At 42.6% G+C, this 21,214-nt stretch overlaps 1 long non-coding RNA gene across 1 annotated transcript; it reads right to left on the bottom strand.

The window, feature by feature from the left end:
* Positions 1 to 15,808: 15,808 nt before the first annotated feature.
* On the bottom strand, positions 15,809 to 20,898 carry LOC144608527 (uncharacterized). The gene is made up of 3 exons (XR_013549211.1): positions 20,853 to 20,898; positions 17,875 to 17,937; positions 15,809 to 15,831 (listed from the first exon to the last, which is right to left on the bottom strand). It is a non-coding gene; the product is annotated as an uncharacterized LOC144608527 (long non-coding RNA).
* Positions 20,899 to 21,214: the final 316 nt, after the last annotated feature.

Raw genomic sequence — 21,214 nt, 5'->3', positions numbered from 1 at the left:
TCTTCTGGAATTTTTTGAGGATGTAACACGTAGAATGGATAAGGGAGAGCCAGTGGATGTGGTGTATCTGAACTTTCAAAAGCCTTTGACAAGGTCCCACACATGGTACTGGGGGTAGGATATTGACATGGATAGAGAATCTGTTTGGCAGACAGGAAACAAATAGTAGGAATTAATGGTCCTTTTCAGAATGGCAGGCAGTGACTAGTGGGGTGCCGCAAGGCTCCGTGCTGGGATCCCAGTTATTTACAATATATATTAACGATTTAGATGAGGGAATTAAATGTAACATCTCCAAGTTTGCAGATGGCACAAAGCTGGGTGGCAGTGTGAGCTGTGAGGAGGATGCTATGAGGCTGCAGGGTGACTTGGTTAGGTTGGGTGAGTGGGCAGATGCATGGCAGATGCAGTATAATGTGGATATATGTGAGGTTATCCACTTTGGTGGCAAGAAGGCAGATTATTTTCTGAATGGTGTCAGATTCGGAAAAGGGGAGGTGCAACGAGACCTGGGTGAGCTTGTACATCAGTCACTGAAAGTAACCGTGCAGGTAACAGCAGGCAGTGAAGAAAGCAAATGGCATGTTGGCCTTCATAAGAAGAGGATTTGAGCATAGGAGTAAGGAGGCCCTTTCTGCAGTTGTACAGGATCCTGGTAAGACCACACCTGGAGTACTGTGTGCAGTTTTGGTCTCCTAGTTTGCGGAAGGACATTCTTGCTATTGAGGGAGTGCAGCGTAGGTTCACCAGGTTAATTCCCGGGATGGCGGGACTGACATATGATGAAAGAATGGTTCGACAGGGCTTGTATTCAGTGGAATTTAGAAGAATGAGAGAGGATCTTATAGAAACATATATAATTCTTAAGGGATTGGAGAGGCTAGATGCAGGAAACATGTTCCTGACGTTGGGAGAGTCCAGAGCCAGGGATCACAGTTTAAGAATAAGGGATAGGCCATTTAGGACTGAGATGAGGAATTTATTTTTTACCCAGAGTGTTGTGAATCTGTGGAATTCTCTGCCACAGGAGGCAATGGAGGCCAATTCACTGGATGTTTTCAAGAGAGAGTTAAGAGTCAAGAGTCACGAGTCAAGAGAGTTTTATTGTCATATGCCCCATATAGAACAAAGAAATTCTTACTTGCTGCAGCCCAACAGAATATGTAAACATGGTGTACTGTAAACAATGTAATAAATGAGAGAGAAAAACATTGTTTGTATATGTACACATACTCACAGGTACACACACATACATATATACTGTATATACATATATATATATACACACATAAACATATATACTGTATATACATATACACATAAATATACACACACATACATATATACTGTATATATACACACACATATATACACACACATATATACTGTATATACATATAACACACTGTATATACATATACATACACACACACACACATATATATACACACATATATAGTACACATACATATATACATATACACATATATACTGTATATACATACACACACTGTATATACATATACATACACACACACACACATATATATACACACATATATAGTACACATACATATATACATATACACATACATATATACTGTATATACATACACATATATATATACAGTATACACATACATATACACTATATACATATACATATATATATATACATACATACATACATACTGTATATATAGTACACACAAAAAACAAACAACAGTAGTGCAATAATAATAATAATAATAATAATAGTCTATTGTAGTTCAGAGCTTATTTGAAGTTGTAGTGTTTAATAGCCTGATGGCTGTAGGGAAGAAGCTGTTCCTGAACCTGGGCGTTAGTTTGCCAGGCTCCTGTACCTTCTTCCCGATGGCAGGGGTGAAATGAGTGTGGCCAGGGTGGTGTGGGTCTCTGATGATGCTGGCTGCCTGTTTGAGGCAGCAACTCTGGTAAATCCCTTTGATGGTGGGGAGGTCAGAGCCGGTGATGGACCGGGCAGTGTTCACAACGTTTTGCAGTCATCTTCACTCCTGGGCGTTCAAGTTGCTGATCCAGGCCGTGATGCAACCAGTCAATGTGCTCTCTACTGCACACCTGTAGAAGCTCATGAGAATCCTCTTTGACATATCGTATCTCCGCAATCTTCTCAGGAAGTAGACGCGTTGATGTGCTTTATTTATAATTGCATCAGTGCGCTGGGTCCAGGAAAGATTTTCGGAAATATGATGTTTTTGATCTCTCTCAAATATGATCGAGGGGAAACCACAGTTAATGATAAAACACTTCCATGGAAAAACCATCAGTACAGATTGATAGAATAAAAAAAAAAGGTGCAAACATTTGAGGGTTTTACATGAACATATTAGTAATATTATCAATGGAATTTAAACACCAGGGAGATTAATAGATCTATTTTACTCACTGTGAAGGCATATGACTGAGAGCAAGTGAATCTTTCCGCCTGTAGTCACCTTGAAGTCTGGGAGAATGAAGTTAAAAGAAAACATTCTAGTTACTTCTGATTTTAGTTTTCTTTTACATAAAATATGATAGATCAGTAATCTGTACAATTCGGATTTTAGAATTCAAATGCAGGCGCAGTGCACTACATGTGTGGCTTTCAGGATTACTAGACCAAGTGGACCCAAACCTCTCCTGCATTGGTGCAGCACCCAATCCTCTCCCCCTCCTCTCCCCCTCCCTCCCCGCTTCCCCCACCTCCCTCCCTCCCCCCTCCCCCCTCCTCCCACCCTTCCCCCCATACCCTCCCCCCCTCCTCCCACTGCCCCCTCCCCCCTTCCCCTCCACCCCCTCCCTCCCTAGGAGATAGATTTAAACTTTAAAATGCAAATAACTTAAAAAATATAACACCGATTTGAATGAAACTTCTTCCATTAGCACCAAAGGGACGACGGTGAGTAAGGTGGGCCTAAAATTGTCACGCTATTGTGTAATGTTTTGGCTGTAGTTCAGGAACAAACAAACAAAAGTTTTAGTATATTGGCAATAATGCCCTTTACTTCTTATGTAAAATGAATGGAGCTACTCTTCAAGGTGAATCATATCATTAATGTTGAGGCCAGGATGAAATGGTGCTCACTGTAAAAGAATGTGAGAACACAATCTTAATCTCGAGATGGGCTCAGATATGGATGGGACTTCAGCAAATCAGTTGCTTGAAGAACTAAATGAGGTGGTCAAGCAAATGTAAATCACTTTAATCTGGCACACATAGGGATGATAGCAAGTTACAATTACAGGACCAGCAATCACGGGTCAAGTAAGTCTTTTCATCATCATTCAGTGATGTAGTACTGAATCTGTAGAATTCATGGCCCACAAAGCTCTGGTACACTTACTTCGAGCCATTGAGGTATACACCGTGACAACAGGCCCAACTTGCCCACACCGACCAACATGTCTCATTTACACTAATTCCACCTGCCTACGTTTGGCCCATATCCCTCTAAACATATCCGATCTATGTGCCTGCCTAATTGTTTCTTAAACATTGCGATAGTCCCTTCCTCAACTATGGCCATCTTTATCTCCAATACCACCCACTTTTGTATCATCTGCAAACATGCTGATCTTGCCATGTACATTCTTCTCCAAATCATTGATATAAATGCCAAACAGTAACGGCCCAGCACCAAACCCTGAGGCACACCAGTAGTCACAGGCCTCCAGTCCGAGAAGCAAACTACCACCATCACCCTCTGCTTCCTATCAAGAAGCCAATTTTCTATCCATTCAGCTATTTCTCCTTGGATCCCATGTGATCTAACCTTTCAGAGCAGCCTATTATGCAGAAACTTGTCGAATGCATTGCTGAAGTCTAGATATACAACATCTACAGCTCTGCCCTGATCAACCTATTAGGTCACGTCTTCAAAAAATTCTATCAGATTTGTGAGACACGACGTAGTGGAAGGGGCTAGTGGAATCAAGGGATATGGGGAGAAGCAGGCACGGGTTACTGATTGTGGATGATCAGCCATGATCACAATGAATGGCGGTGTTTCCATGTTTCTATGACCTTCCAAGTACAAAACCATGCTGACTATGACTCTTCACGGATACCTACAAAACCATGCTGACTATGACTCTTCACGGATACCTACAAAACCATGCTGACTATGACACTTCAGGGATACTTAATTCCTGGATACTGATGGAAATGAAAGAATATAGTCCTTTGTTTGGGTGGAACATTGAAGGGTTTTATTTGCACATTTTAACATTGTCATTTAAATTCCGAGGGGACTAATGGATCTATTTTACTCACTGTGAAGGTGCGTGCATTTCACTGAGAGGCAGCGATTCTCTCCGCCTGTTACTGGAGTAGTCACTTTGAAGTCTAGGAGAATTAAGTTAAAGGAATACATTCTAGTTGTTTCTGATTTCAGTTTCCTTTCAGTTTCTGGACGGTATGGTGGCGGAGAGGTAGTGCTACTGCCTTACAGCGCCAGAGACACAGGTTCAATCCTGACTCTGCGAGCTTGTCTGTGAAGAGTTTGTACGTTCTCCCAGTGACCTGCATGGGTTTTCCCTGAGATCTTCGATTTCCTCCGTGCATTCCAAATATGTACAGGTTTGCAGGTTAATTGGCTTGGTGTAAATGTAAAATTATCCCTTGTGTGTGTGTGTGTGTGTGTGTGTGTGTGTGTGGGGCAGTGTTAATGTGCTGAGATCGCTGTTTGGTGCAGACATGGTGGGCCGAAGGGGCCTGTTTCCGCACAGTCTCCAAACTAAACTTTTTCATAAAAATGTGAGGGCAGTAATCTCCGCAATACTGATTTTAGAATTCAAATGCAGGCCCAGGTCAGCTTTGTTAGTGGCTTTGGAGTTTATAATAATGCGCATTACTTTTTAATGTAGGAAAATTACTGCAGATGCTGGTACAAATCGAAGGTATCACAAAATGCTGGAGTAACTCAGCAAGTCAGGCAGCATAGGGAGAGAAGGAATTGGTGACGTTTTGGGTTGAGACCATTCTCCTTTACTTCTTATGTAGAATGAATTGAGCTACTCTTCAAGGTGAAGCATATCATTGATATTGTGGCCAGGATAAAATGGTGCTCACTTTAAAAGAATGTGGGAACACAATCTAATTACTCGAGATGGGCTCAGATGTGGATGGGACTTCAGCAGATATATTGCTCAAAGAACTTATTGTGGTCAAGCAAATGTGAATCAATTTATCTGGCACACCTAGGGACGATAGAAAGTTACAATTACAATTAAGTCTTTTCATCATCATTCAGTGATGTTGAAGAAGTTATGAAGATATCGTAATTCTGATATCTTCATGACCCAACCACTGTGGGATTTGTTAGGGTAAATGAGAAGTTGTTGTTTCTACTGGCTGAGATTTTAGACCAGAGATCAGTGTCTCAAAGTAAATAGTCCACCATTCACGACAGAGATGAGAAGAAATTTCTTCAGCCAGAAGTACTGAATCTTTAGAATTCATGGCCCATGAAGCTCTGGTAGTGGAGTATATTTACTTCAGGGACTGATAGATTTTTAGATATTGAGGGAAATGAAAAGATATGGGACTTTGTTTGGCTAGAACATTGGGGGGTTTGATGTAAACATGTTAGCAATATTATCAGTGGAATTTAACCTCTGAGGGGTTCATAGATCTATTTTACTCACTGTGAAGGCGCGTGCATTTCACCGAGAGGCAGTAATTCTCTCTGCCTGATACTAGTGTAGTCACTTGGCCGTCTAGGAGAATGAAGTTAAAGGGAAACATTTTAGTTATTTCTGATTCTAGTTTCCTTTCTCATAAAAATGTGAAAGATCAGTAATCTCTAAAATACTGATTTTAGAATTCAAATCCAGGCCCATTGCAGCTTTGTTAGTGGCTTTAGAATTTATAATATTGCCCTTTACTTCTTATGTAGAATGAATGAATCACAGGTAAAAGTCGATTTAAAAAAGAACGCCAAAGGGACGCTAGCAGTCAGTCACTGACAAGGACAGTCAAGGGAAGTCACGGACAGTCACGGGAAGTCACGGACAGTCACGGACAGTCACGGGCAGTCACGGGCAGTCATGGGCAGTCACGGACAGTCACGGGCAGTCACGGGCAGTCACGGACAGTCAAGGGAAGTCACGGACAGTCACGGACAGTCACGGGCAGTCACGGACAGTCACGGGCAGTCACGGACAGTCACGGGCAGTCAAGGGCAGTCACGGACAGTCAAGGACAGCATTAAAACACAAGAGAATAAGTACAACATAGCAAAGAAGAGTGGGAGGCCAGAGGATTGGGACTCTTTTAAAGAGCAACTGAAGATAACTAAAAAGGCAATTCGGGGAGAAAAGATGAGGTACGAGGGTAAACTAGCCAATAATATAAAGGAGGATAGTAAAAGCTTCTTTAGGTATGTGAAGAGGAAAAAATAGTTAAGGCAAATGTGGGCCCCTTGAAGACAGAAGCAGGGGAATTTATTACGGGGAACAAGGAAATGGCAGACGAGTTGAACCGGTACTTTGGATCTGTCTTCACTAGGGAAGATACAAGTAATCTCCCAGACGTTCTAGTGGCCTGAGATCCTAGGGTGACGGAGGAACTGAAGGAAATTCACATTAGACAGGAAATGGTGCTGGGTAGACTGATGGGACCGAAGGCTGATAAATCCCCAGGGCCTGATGGTCTGCATCCCAGGGTACTTAAGGAACTGGCTCTAGAAATCGTGGACGCATTGGTGATCATTTTCCAATGTTCTATAGATTCAGGATCAGTTCCTGTGGATTGGAGGGGAGCTAATGTTATCCCACTTTTTAAGAAAGGAGGGAGAGAGAAAACGGGATATTATAAACCAGTTAGTCTGACATCAGTGGTGGGGAAGATGCTGGAGTTAATTATAAAAGACGAAATTGCGGAGCATTTGGATAGCAGTAACAGGATCGTTCCGAGTCAGCATGGATTTACGAAGGGGAAATCATGCTTGACCAATCTTCTGGAATGTTTTGAGGAAGTAACTAGGAAAATGGACAGGGGAGAGCCGGTGGATGTGGTGTACCTTGACTTTCAGAAAGCCTTCAAAAAGGTCCAACATAGGAGATTAGTGGGCAAAATTAGAGCACATGGTATTGGGGGTAGGGTACTGACATGGATAGAAAATTGGTTGGAAGACAGAAAGCAAAGAGAGTTAAATAGGTCCCTTTCAGAATGGCAGGCAGTGACTAGTGGGGTACCGCAAGGCTCGGTGCTGGGACCACAGCTATTTACAATATACATTAATGACTTGGATGAAGGGATTAAAAGTATCATTAGCAAATTTGCAGATGACAGAAAGCTGGGTGGCAGTGTGAACTGTGAGGAAGATGCTATGAGGTTGCAGGGTGACTTGGACAGGTTGTGTGAGTGGGCGGATGCATGGCAGATGCAGTTTAATGTGGATAAGTGTGGGATTATCCACTTTGGTGGTAAGAATAGGAAGGCAGATTATTATCTGAATGGTGTCAAGTTAGGAAAAGGGGACGTACAACGAGATCTGGGTGTCCTTGTGCATCAGTCACTGAAAGGAAGCATGCAGGTACAGCAGGCAGTGAAGAAAGCCAATGGAATGTTGGCCTTCATAACAAGAGGAGTTGAGGGTAGGAGCAAAGAGGTCCTTCTACAGTTGTTCAGGGCCCTAATGAGACCGCACCTGGAGTACCTGTGTGCAGTTTTGGTCTCCAAATCTGAGGAAGGATATTCTTGGTATTGAGGGCGTGCAGCGTAGATTTACTAGGTTAATTCCCGGAATGGCGGGACTGTCGTATGTTGAAAGACTGGAGCGCCTAGGCTTGTATACACTGGTATTTAGAAGGATGAGAGGGGATCTTATTGAAAGATTATTTAGGTGTTGGATACGTTAGAGGCAGGAAACATGTTCCTAATGTTGGGGGAGTCCAGAACCAGGGGCCACAGTTTAAGAATAAGGGGTAGGCCATTTAGAACAGAGATGAGGAAAACCTTTTCAGTCAGAGAGTTGTAAATCTGTGGAATTCTCTGCCTCAGAAGGCAGTGGAGGCCAATTCTCTGGATGCTTTCAAGAGAGAGCTAGATAGAGCTCTTAAGGAAAGCGGAGTCAGGGGGTATGGGGAGAAGGCAGGAACGGGGTACTGATTGAGAATGATCAGCCATGATCACATTGAATGGTGGTGCTTGCTCGAAGGGCCAAATGGCCTACTCCTGGGCCTATTGTCTACTGTCTATTGTCTGTTGAATGGAGCTACTCTTCAAGGTGAATCAGACCATTGATATTGAGGCAACGATGAAATGGTCCTCACTGTAAAAGAATGTGGAAACACAATCTAATTACTCGAGATGTGCTCAGATATGGATGGGACTTTAGCAGACCAGTTGCCCAAAGAACTTATTGAGGTGATCAAGCAAATGTGATCACTTTAATTTGGCAGGCCAAAGGATGATAAAAAGTTACAATTTTTGGACCAGCAATCAGGGGTCAAACGAGCCTTTGCACGATCATTCAGTGATGTTGAAGTATTTGTGAAGATATTCTATTTTTGATATCTTCATGAACGAACTACTGTTAGATTGATATTGGTCTTTAGACTTTCGAGGACAGCGTGGACACAAGCCCTTCGGCCCACAACGCCCATGTCCAGCAGTGATCATCCCGTACACTTGCACTAACACTAGAGACAGTTTACAGAAGTAATTCACCTACAAACCCACACGTCTTAGGAATGTGGGAGGAAACCGGAGCACCTGGAGAAACATAGAAAATAGGTGCAGGAGTAGGCCATTCGGCCCTTTGAGCCAGCACCACCATTCAAATTGAATTGAATAAATGTTATTAGCCATGTCTGTATACATACAAGAAATTTGCCTTGATGTTTTCAATATGATCATGGCTGATCATCCAAAATCAGTACTCCGTTCCAGCTTTTTCCCCATATCCCTTGATTCCCTTAGCCCTTCGAGCGAAATCGAACTCTCTTGAAAATATCTAGTGAATTGGCCTCCACTGCCCTTTTGTGCCACAGATTCACAACTCTCTGGGTGAAAAAGTTTTTTCTCATCTCAGTCCTAAATGGCCTGCCCCTTATTCTTAAACTGTGACCTCTGGTTCTGGACTCCCCCAACATCGGGAACATTTTTCCTGCATCTAGCTTGCCCAATACTCTAAGAATTTTATTTCCTTCTATAAGAGGGTGTGAGCTATAGGGAGAGGTTGAGTAGGCCGGGTCTCTATTCCATGGAGTGCATGAGGATGCGGGGAGATCTTATAGAGGAATACAAAATTATGAGAGGAATAGATCGGGTAGATGCACAGAGTCTTTTGCCCAGAGTAGGGGAATCAAGGAACAGAGGACATAGGTTCAAGGTGAAGGGGAAAAGATTTAACAGGAATCCAAGGGTTAACTTTCACACAAAGATTGGTGGCCGTATGGAACAAGCTGCCAAAGGAGGTAGTTGAGGTGGAACAAGCTGCCAGAGGAGGTGGTTGAGGTGGAACAAGCTGCCAAAGGAGGTGGTTGAGGCCGGGACTATCCCATTGTTTAAGAAACACTTGGACAGTTAATTGGTTAGGACAGGTTTGGTGGGATATGGACCAAGCGCAAGCAAATGGAACTAGTGTAGCTAAGACATTGTTGGCCGGTGTGGACGAGTTAGGCCGAAGGGCCTGTTTCATTGTATCACTCTATAACTCTATCCTAAATCCCAGCGAATACAAGCACAGCCGATCCATTCTTTCATCATTTAGTCTTGCCATCCCGGGAAATAACCTGGTGAACCTACGCTATGCTGCACTCCCTCAATAGCAATAATGTCCTTCCTCAAATGAGGAGACCAAAATTGCACACAATACTCCAGGTGCAGTCTCACCAGGACCCTCTACAACTGCAGTAGGACCTCCTTGCTCTTAAACTCAAATCTCGCAATGAAGGCCAACATGCCATTGGCTTTCTTCACTGCCTGCTGTACCTACATGCTTACTTTCAGTGACTGATGTACTTGCACACCCAGGCCTTGTTGCACCTCCCCTTGAGAAAACCCTCGCAGACACACGGGGAACGTGGACACTCCCTAAAGTCAGCACCCTTAGTCTGGCTCTGTCAGGCAGCAACTCTATCGCTGCGAAACTGTACGCCCTAAATGGTAGGATGGTAATTACCAATCTGGTAAATGAGAAGGTGTTGTTTACCCCGGCTGAGGTTTTAGACAGTGTCTCAAATTAAATTGTCCACCGTTCAGGACAGAGATGAGGAAATTTCTTCATCCAGAAGTACTGAATCTTTAGAATTCATGACAAACGAAGGCTCTGGTAGCAGAGTATATTTCAAGGTCAAGGTTAAGGTCAAGATCAGTTTATTGTCACATGTACCAATTAAGGTACAGTGAAATTTGTCTTACCACACAGCCATACTAAGTGAAAAGCACCAAGACACACAGCCACATAAAAGTTAACATAAACATCTACCACAGTGGATTCCACATTCCTCACTGTGATGGAAGGCAATAAAGTTCAACCTTCTTCCTCTTTGTTCTCCCGTGGTCGGGGCAATCAAACCATCCGCATTTAGGGCGATCAAAGCTCCCGCAGCCGACGATCCAAGCCCCTGTTGGGGTGATCGAAACTTCCGCATCAGGGCGGTTGAAACTCTCTCCGCGGGATGGAGTTCCCGCGTCGGCCTCTTCTTAACAGAGACCGCGGTCTTCACGATGTTAAAGTCCACAGGCCACGCGGTTGGAGCTTCGATCCCCGGCAAAGTGATTGCAAGCTCGGCGATGTTAAAGTCCCGCGGCTTGGAGCGCCCAATTCCACTATGTTAGGCCGCAGTGCAGACGGAGATACGATACGGAAAATAATTGTATCTCCATCGAGGTAAGAGATTGAAAAAATGTTGTCCCCAACCGCTCCGTCCCCAACCGCTCCCCCCCCCCCCCCCACATAAAACAAACCAAGGAACACTAAAACATACTGTTTAACACATACTAAAAATAACAAAAAGAAGAAAGGACAGACAGACTGTTGGTGAGGCAGTCAATGCTGATGGCTCTACAGGTGTTCGATACGATAGAACATTATATCTCCCAGAAGGGAAATTGGTCTGCCAACTGTCAAAAAACACAAGAAGATACTTGAACCATGACATCAGAGTGAGGAGTGCAGATTCCAGGATTGGGAATGTGTAAAGATTGGGGAGGGGAAGGGAAATCAGTCTACCCATGACACAGGGGGAGGAGTTGCACAGTTTGATGCCACAGGCACTGATAGATTGTTAGATACTGAAGGAAATTAATGGATATGAGACTTTGTTTGGCTGGACCATTTAAGGGTTTTACGTGAACATATTAGCAATATTATCAGTAGAATGTAACCCCCGAGTAGATTTATAGATCTATTTTACTCACTGTGAAGGCACTTGCATTTGACTGAGAGGCCGCGATTCGTTCCGCCTTCTGCTGGGGTAGTCACTTTGAAGGCTAGGAGAATGTGGTCAAAGGAAAGCATTCTAGTTATCTCTGATTTCAGTTTCCTTTCACATAAAAACATGTTAGAACAGAAATCACCATAATTCTGATTCTAGAATTCAAATGCGAGCCCAGGGCAGCTTTGTTGGTGATTTTGGAATTCATAATAATACCCTTTGGGACGTTTGTAGAATGAATGGAGCTACTCTTCAAGGTGAATCATATCATAGAATTTGAGGCAAGGATGAAAAGGTCCTCACTTTAAAAGAATGTGAGAACAGAATCTGATTCCTCGAGATGGACTCAGATACGGATGGGAAGTCAGCAGACCAGTTGCTCAAAGAACTTAATGAGGTGACAAGCAAAACCATTTTAATCTGTCAAACCTAGGGACAATAGACAGCTACAATTACAGGACCAGAAATCATGGATCAAGCAAATCTTTTCATGATAATTCAGTGATGTTGAAGAATATGTGAAGATATCATTATTTTGATATCTTCATGAAAGAACCACTGGTGGATTTGATATTTGATACTTCAGAGGCCAGCATGGAAACAAGGCCCTTTGGCCCACTGTGTCCGTGCCCACCAGTAATCAACCCGTACATGAGCATTAAACTATACTCTAGGGACAATTTACAGTAGCCAGTTAACCTCTAAACCCGCATGTCATCGCAATGTGGGAGGGAACCGGAGCACCTGGAGAAAACCCATGTGAGCACAGGGAGAACATGCACACTCTGTACAGACAGTACCCGTAGTCAGGATCGAACCTGGGTCTCTGTTTCTGTTCGGCAGCAACTCTATCGCCGTGCCACTGAACGCCTTAAACGTTAAGATGTTAATTACCAATAGGGTATATGAGAAGCTGTTATTTACCCTGGCTGAGGTTTTAGGCCAGGTGTCAGTGTCTCAAAATTAATAGAAAACCATTCAGAACAGAGATGAGAAGAAATTTCTTCAGCCAGAAGTACTGAACCTTTAGAACTCATGGCCCACCAAGGTTCAGGTAGTGGAGTATATTTACTTCAGGGACTGATAGATTTTTAGATACTGAGGGAAACTAAAGGATATGAGACTTTGTTTGGCCTGAACGATTAAAGGTTTTATGTGAACATGTTAGCAATATTATCAGTGGAATTTAAACTCTGAGGAGATTCATAGATCTATATTACTCACTGTGAAGGTGGTTGCATTTCACTGAGAGGCAGCGATTCTTGCCGCCTCATGTTAGTGTAGTCACTTGGCCGTCTAGGAGAATGAAATTTAAGGGAAATATTCTAGTTATTTCTGATTCCAGTTTCCTTTCTCATAAAAATGTGAAAGATCAGTAATCGCTAAAAATACTGATTTTAGTATTTAAATACAGGCCCATTGCAGCTTTATTAGTGGCTTTAGAATTGATAATAATGCCCATTAGTTCTTATGTAGAATGAATGGAGCTACTCGTCAAGGATGAAATGGTGCTCACATTAAAAGATATGGATGGGACTTCAGCAGATCAGTTGATCAAAGAACCTAATGAGGTGACCAAGCAAATGTAAATCACTTTAATCTGGCACACCTAGGGACGATAGAAAGTTACAATTACAGGACCCGCAATCACAGGTCAAACAGGTCTTTTCATCATCAATCAGTGATGTTGAAGAATTTATGAAGATATCGTAATTCTGATATCTTCATGACCCAACCACTGTGGGATTTGTTAGGGTAAATGAGAAGTTGTTGTTACCACTGGCTGAGGTTTTAGACCAGAGATCAGTGTCTCAAAATAAATAGTCCACCATTCAGGACAGAGATGAGAAGAAATGTCTTCAGCCAAAACTATTGAATCTTTAGAATTCATGGCCAAAGAAGGTTCTGGTAGTAGAGTATATTTACTTCAGGGGCCGATAGATTTTTAGATACTGAGGGAAACTAAAGACTATGGGACTTTGTTTGGAGAACCCTGAAGGGTTTTATGTGAATATATTAGCAATATTATCAGTGGAATTTAAACTCTGAGCAAATGAATAGATCTATTTTACTCACTGTAAAGGTGCTTGCATTTCACCGAGAGGCATCGATTCTCTCTGCCTGTTGCCGGAATAGTCACTTTGACGTCTAGGAAAATTGTTAAAGGAAACATTCTGGCTATTTCTGATTCCAGTTTCCTTTCTCATAAAGAACATGTTAGATCAATAATCTCTATAATTCTGATTTCAGAATTCAACTGCAAGTCCACTGCAGCTGTGTTAGTGGCTTGAGAATTTAAAATAATGCCCTTTACTTTTTATGTAGGATGAACAAAGCTACTCTTCACGATGAAAGCTCTGCCTTTAATACCATTAACCCTTCCAAGCTCTTCACCAAACTCGCAGGACGTGGAGTCAGCACTTAACTCTGCACTGGATCCTCAATTTCCTACCCAACAACCCCAATTAGTGAGGATAGGGGACAACTCATCCTCTACGATAATGCTCAACACTGGTGCACCAAAGGGATGCGTTCTCAGCCCCCTTCTTTACTCCTTGTACACCCATGACTCTGCAGCCTTGTACACATCTAATTCAATTTACAAATTCACAGACGACACCACAATTGTGGGTCGGATATAAGATATTGATGAGTGGGAGTACAGCAAGGAGATTGAGAACCTCGTGTCGTGGTGTCGAGTCAACAATCTTTCTCTCAATGTCAGCAAGCCAAAGGAGATAGTGATTGACTACAGGAAGCATAGTGGTACACATACCCGAGCTTGCATTGCAGCGTTGAGATGGTTGACAACTTCAAATTCCTTGGAGGAATTATCACCAATGGCTTCTCCTGGACCACTCATATTGAAGCAACGACCAAGAAAGCACAACGCCTCTACTTCCAGTGTAGGCTAAGGATGTTCGGCATGTCCCACAACAACTCTCCCCAACTTTTACAGATATGCTGTAGAAAGCTTTTGATTGGGATGCATTACAGCTTGCTTTGTGAACAGCTCCACCCAAGAATGCAAGAAATAGCAGTGAATTGTGAACGCAGCACTGACCATCGCACAAACCAACCTCCCTTCCTTTGACTCCATCTACACCTCACACTGCCTCAGCAAGGCCAGCAGCATAATCATGGGTGAGTCGTACCCTGGCTACTCCCTCTTTTCCCCTCTCCCAGCGGGCAAAAGGTCCGGTATGAGTGAAAAGGCACACCTCCAAATACAGAGACAGTTTCTTCCCAGCTGTTATCAGGCAACTGAACCATCCAACTGTAACCAGTGAGCAGTCCTGAATTAATACCTACCTCACCGGGGATCGTCGGACTATCCTTGATTGGACTTTACTGGCTTTACCTGGCACTAAACGTTATTCCCTTATCATGTATTTCTCTGTACACTGTGAATGGCTCGATTGTAATCATGTATTGTATTTCTGCTGGTTGGATAGCATGCAACAAAAGCTTTTCACTGTACCTCAGTACGTGACAATAAACTGAACTGAACAGAATCGTATCATTGATATTGCAGCAAGGATGAAATGGTGCTCACTTTAAAAGAATGTGGGAACACAATCTTATTACTCGAGATGGGCTCAGATATGGATGGGACTTCAGCAGATCAGTTGCTCAAAGAACTTAATGAGGTGATCAAGCAAATGTGAATCACTTTAATCTGGCACACCTAGGGACGATAGAAAGTTACAATTACAGGACCAGCAATCACAGGTCAAACAAGTCTTTTCATCATCATTCAGTGATGTTGAAGAATTTATGAAGATATCGTAATTCTGAATAGGAAAATAACTGCAGATGATGGTACAAATCGAAGGTATCACAAAATGCTGGAGTAACTCAGCGGGTCAGGCTGCATCTCTGGAGAGAAGGAATGGGTGACATTTCGGGTTGAGACTCTTCTTCAGACTGATGACGAAATCTGAAAAGGGTCTTGACCCGAGACATCACCTATTCCTTCTATCGTAATTTTGATATCTTCATGACCCAACCACTGTGGGATTTGTTAGGGTAAATGAGAAGTTATTGTTTCCACTGGCTGAGGTTTTGGACCAGGGATCAGTGTCTCAAAATAAATAGTCCACCATTCAGGACAGAGATGAGAAGAAATGTCTTCAGCCAGAAGTACTGAATCTTTAGAATTCATGGCCAAAGAAGGTTCTGGTAGTAGATTATATTTACTTCAGGGGCCGATAGATTTTTAGATACTGAGGGAACCTAAAGAATATGGGACTTTGTTTGGAGAACCCTGAAGGGTTTTATGTGAATATATTAGTAATATTATCAGTGGAATTTAAACTCTGAGCAAATGAATAGATCTATTTTACTCACCGTGGAGGTGCTTGCATTTCACCGAGCGGCATCGATTCTCTCCGCCTGTTGCCGGAATAGTCACTTTGACGTCTAGGAAAATTGTTAAAGGAAACATTCTGGCTATTTCTGATTCCAGTTTCCTTTCTCATAAAGAACATGTTAGATCAATAATCTCTATAATTCTGATTTCAGAATTCAACTGCAAGTCCACTGCAGCTGTGTTAGTGGCTTGAGAATTTAAAATAATGCCCTTTACTTTTTATGTAGGATGAACAAAGCTACTCTTCACGATGAAAGCTCTGCCTTTAATACCATTAACCCTTCCAAGCTCTTCACCAAACTCGCAGGACGTGGAGTCAGCACTTAACTCTGCACTGGATCCTCAATTTCCTACCCAACAACCCCAATTAGTGAGGATAGGGGACAACTCATCCTCTACGATAATGCTCAACACTGGTGCACCAAAGGGATGCGTTCTCAGCCCCCTTCTTTACTCCTTGTACACCCATGACTCTGCAGCCTTGTACACATCTAATTCAATTTACAAATTCACAGACGACACCACAATTGTGGGTCGGATATAAGATATTGATGAGTGGGAGTACAGCAAGGAGATTGAGAACCTCGTGTCGTGGTGTCGAGTCAACAATCTTTCTCTCAATGTCAGCAAGCCAAAGGAGATAGTGATTGACTACAGGAAGCATAGTGGTACACATACCCGAGCTTGCATTGCAGCGTTGAGATGGTTGACAACTTCAAATTCCTTGGAGGAATTATCACCAATGGCTTCTCCTGGACCACTCATATTGAAGCAACGACCAAGAAAGCACAACGCCTCTACTTCCAGTGTAGGCTAAGGATGTTCGGCATGTCCCACAACAACTCTCCCCAACTTCTACAGATATGCTGTAGAAAGCTTTTGATTGGGATGCATTACAGCTTGCTTTGTGAACAGCTCCACCCAAGAATGCAAGAAATAGCAGTGAATTGTGAACGCAGCACTGACCATCGCACAAACCAACCTCCCTTCCTTTGACTCCATCTACACCTCACACTGCCTCAGCAAGGCCAGCAGCATAATCATGGGTGAGTCGTACCCTGGCTACTCCCTCTTTTCCCCTCTCCCAGCGGGCAAAAGGTCCGGTATGAGTGAAAAGGCACACCTCCAAATACAGAGACAGTTTCTTCCCAGCTGTTATCAGGCAACTGAACCATCCAACTGTAACCAGTGAGCAGTCCTGAACTAATACCTACCTCACCGGGGATCGTCGGACTATCCTTGATTGGACTTTACTGGCTTTACCTGGCACTAAACGTTATTCACTTATCATGTATTTCTCTGTACACTGTGAATGGCTCGATTGTAATCATGTATTGTCTTTCCGCTGGTTGGATAGCATGCAACAAAAACTTTTCACTGTACCTCAGTACATGTGACAATAAACTGAACTGAACAGAATCGTATCATTGATATTGCAGCAAGGATGAAATGGTGCTCACTTTAAAAGAATGTGGGAACACAATCTTATTACTCGAGATGGGCTCAGATATGGATGGGACTTCAGCAGATCAGTTGCTCAAAGAACTTAATGAGGTGATCAAGCAAATGTGAATCACTTTAATCTGGCACACCTAGGGACGATAGAAAGTTACAATTACAGGACCAGCAATCACAGGTCAAACAAGTCTTTTCATCATCATTCAGTGATGTTGAAGAATTTATGAAGATATCGTAATTCTGAATAGGAAAATAACTGCAGATGATATTGTAATTTTAATATCTTCATGTTCCAACCACTGTGGGATTTGTTTGGGTAAATGAGAAGTTGTTGTTTCCACTGGCTGAGGTTTTTTTTCCAGGGATCAGTGTCTCAAAATAAATAGTCCACCATTCAGGACAGAGATGAGAAGAAATGTCTTCAGCCAGAAGTACTGAATCTTCAGAATTCATGGCCCACATAGTTCTGGTAGTGGAGTACATTTACTTCAGAAAATGATGGATTTTTAGATAGTGAGGGGAATTAAAGGATATGGGACTTTGTTTGGAGAATGCTTAAGGGTTTTATGTGATCATATTAGCAATATTATCAGTGGAATTTAAATTGAGGAAATTAATAGATCCATTTTACTCACTGTGAAGATACTTGCATTTCACTGAGAGGCAGCGAATCATTCCGCCTGTAGTTACTTTGAATTCTGAGAGAATAAAGTTAAAGGGAAACATTCTAGTTATATCTGATTCCAGTTTCCTTTCTCATAATAAACATGTTTGATCAATAATCTCTATAATTCAGGTTTCATAATTCAAATGCAAACCCACTGCACTTATATTATTGGTTTAGAATTTATAATAATGCCTTTTACTTCTTACGTAGAATGAATAGAGCAACTCTTCAAGATGAAAGCTCTGCCTTTAATAACATCATATCTTCCAAGCTCATCACCAAGTCTGCGGGAATTGGAGTCAGGACTCATCTCAGCAACTGGATCATCGATTTCCTGACTAACAAACCCCAATCAGTGGGGATAGAGAACAAATCATCCTCTGTGATAAACCTCAACACTGGTGCACTACAAGGATGCGTTCTCACCCCCCTTCTTTACTCCTTGTGCACCCTCGACTGGGCAGCCTTGTGCAAATCTAATTCCATTTACAAATTCACAGACGTCACCACAATTGTGGCCAAATATCAAATAATGATGGTTCGGAATATAGGAAAGAGTTTGAGAACATCGTGTCGTGGTGTTGAGTCAACAATCTTACTCTCAATGTCAGCAAGATAAGGGAGGTAGTGATTGACCACAGGAAGCATTGCGGGTATGTGTATCGCAGGAAGCATTGCGGTACATGTACCACAGGAAGCATTGCGGGTATGTGTATCACAGGAAGCATTGCGGTACATGTACCACAGGAAGCATTGCGGGTATGTGTACCACAGTTTGCATTGATGACGCCGAAGTAGAGATGATTGGAAACTTCAAATTCCTGGACTACTATTTACATCACCGGGGACCATCGGACTACCTTTGATTGGAGTCTGCTGACTTTACCTGGCACTAAACGTTATTCCCTTATCATGTATCTGCACACGGTGAATGGCTCGATTGTAATCATGTATTGTCTTTCTGCTGGTTGGATAGCATGCAACAAAAGCTTTTCACTGTACCTCAGTACCTGTGACAATAAACTGAACTGAACTGAATGATATCATTGAGATTTCGGCAAGGATGAAATGGTGCTCACTTTAAAAGAATGTGGGAACACAATCTAATTACTCGAGATGGGCTCAGATAATGGATGGGACTTCAGCAGATCAGTTGCTCAAAGAACTTAATGAGGTGATCAAGCAAATGTGAATCACTTTAATGTGGCACACCTAGGGACGATAGAAAGTTACAATTACAGGACCCGCAAACATGGGTCAAACAAGTCTTTTCATGATCAGTGATGGTGAAGAATTTGTGTAGATATCGTAATTTTGATATCATCATGATCCAACCATTCCACAGTGGTTGGATCGTGAAGATATCAAAATGACGATATCTGGATTTGTTACAGTAAATGAGAATTGAATACATTTTGAATTTATGAGCCAAATATGTTTTCATACAAAGAATTTGCCTTGGTGCTTTGCTCGCATGATATACAGTAGACAATTAAAAATAAAACATCAAAACATGTGAAGAATGAAATAAAATACCAGAGTAAAAGGAGGCTGCAGCCTTTTGGTTGAGTAGAGCTCCTGCTCGTGGAACATAGAAACATAGAAAATAGGTGCAGGAGTAGGCCATTCGGCCCTTCGAGCCTGTACGCACCGCCATTCAATATGATCATGGCTGATCATCCAGCTCAGTAACCTGTACCTGCCTTCTCTCCATACCCCCTGATCCCTTTAGCAAAAAGGGCCACATCTAACTCCCTCTTAAATATAGCCAATGAACTGGCCTCAACTACCTTCTGTGGCAGAGAATTCCACAGACTCACCACTCTCTGTGTGAAGAAATGTTTTCTCATCTCGGTCCTAAAAGACTTCCCCCTTATCCTTAAGCTGTGACCCCTGGCTCTGGACTCCCCCAACATCGGGAACAATCTTCCCGCATCTAGCCTCTCCAACCCCTTAAGAATTGTATATGTTTCTATAAGATCCCCCCTCAGTCTTCTAAATTCCAGCGAGTACAAGCCTAGTCTATCCAGTCTTTCTTCATATGAAAGTCCCGCCATCCCAGGGATCAATCTAGTGAACCTTCTCTGTACTCCCTCTATGGCAAGAACGTCTTTCCTCAGATTAGGAGACCAAAACTGCACACAATACTCCAGGTGCGGTCTCTCCAAGGCCCTGTATAACTGAGCTGTTTTTATGTCTGGCTGTGGCAGCTTTGACAGTCCGGAGTCGCCTTCCAGAGGGAAGTGCTTCAAAGAGTTTGTGGCCAGGGTGAGAGTGGTCAGAGACGATCTTGCCCGCTCGCTTCCTGGTCCTTACAGTGTACAATTGGTCAATGGGGGGGAAGGTTGCAGCCAACAACCTTCTCAGCTGATCGAATGGCAGAAGTTGTTGTTTCCACTGGGTGAGGTTTTAGATCAGGAGATGAGGAAAAGCTTTTTCAGTCAGAGAGTTGTGAGTCTGTGGAATTCTCTGCCTCAGAAGGCAGTGAAGGCCAATTCTCTGAATGTATTCAAGAGAGAGCAAGATAGAGCTCTTAATGATAGCAGAGCCAGGGGGTATGGGAAGAAGGCAGGAACAGGGTACTGATTATGAATGATCAGCCACAATCACATTGAATGGCGGTGCTGGCTCGAAGGACCGAATGGCTTATCCTGCACCTATTGTCTATCAGTGGGTCAATGTCACAAAATAAACAGTCCACCATTCAGGACAGAGATGAGAAGAAATGTCTTCAGCCAGAAGTACTGAATCGTTAGAATTCATGACCCATGAAGATCTGGTAGTGGAGTATATTTACTTCAGGGACTGATAGACTTTTAGATACTGAGGGAAATTAAAGGATATGGGACTTTGTTTGGCTAGAACATTGAAACATTTTATGTAAATATATCAGTAATATAATTGAAATTTATATTAAGAGGAGATTAATACATCTACATTACTCACTGCGAAGGCGCTTGCATTTCACCGAGAGGCAGCGATTCTCTCTGCCTGATACCAGTGTAGTCACTTGGACGTCTAGGAGAATGAAGTTGAAGGGAAACATTTGATATTTCTGATTCCATTTTCCTTTCTCATAATTATGTGAAAGATCGGTAATCATTACAATACTGATTTTAGAATTCAATTGTAAGCTCACTGATGCTTTGTTAGTGGCTTTAGAAACATCAAAACATAGAAAATGGAAAATAGGTGCAAGAGGAGGCCATTTGGCCCTTCGAGCCAGCACCACCATTGATTGTGATCACGACTGATCATTCGCAATCAATACCCCGTGCCTGCCTTCTCCCCATGTCCCTTGACTCCAC

Source organism: Rhinoraja longicauda, chromosome 31, assembly GCF_053455715.1.
Source record: "Rhinoraja longicauda isolate Sanriku21f chromosome 31, sRhiLon1.1, whole genome shotgun sequence".
In the NCBI taxonomy this organism is placed as follows: domain Eukaryota; kingdom Metazoa; phylum Chordata; class Chondrichthyes; order Rajiformes; family Arhynchobatidae; genus Rhinoraja; species Rhinoraja longicauda.
The sequence above is the reverse complement of the archived record's forward strand: the minus strand, read 5'-3'. Positions and strand labels throughout refer to the sequence as shown.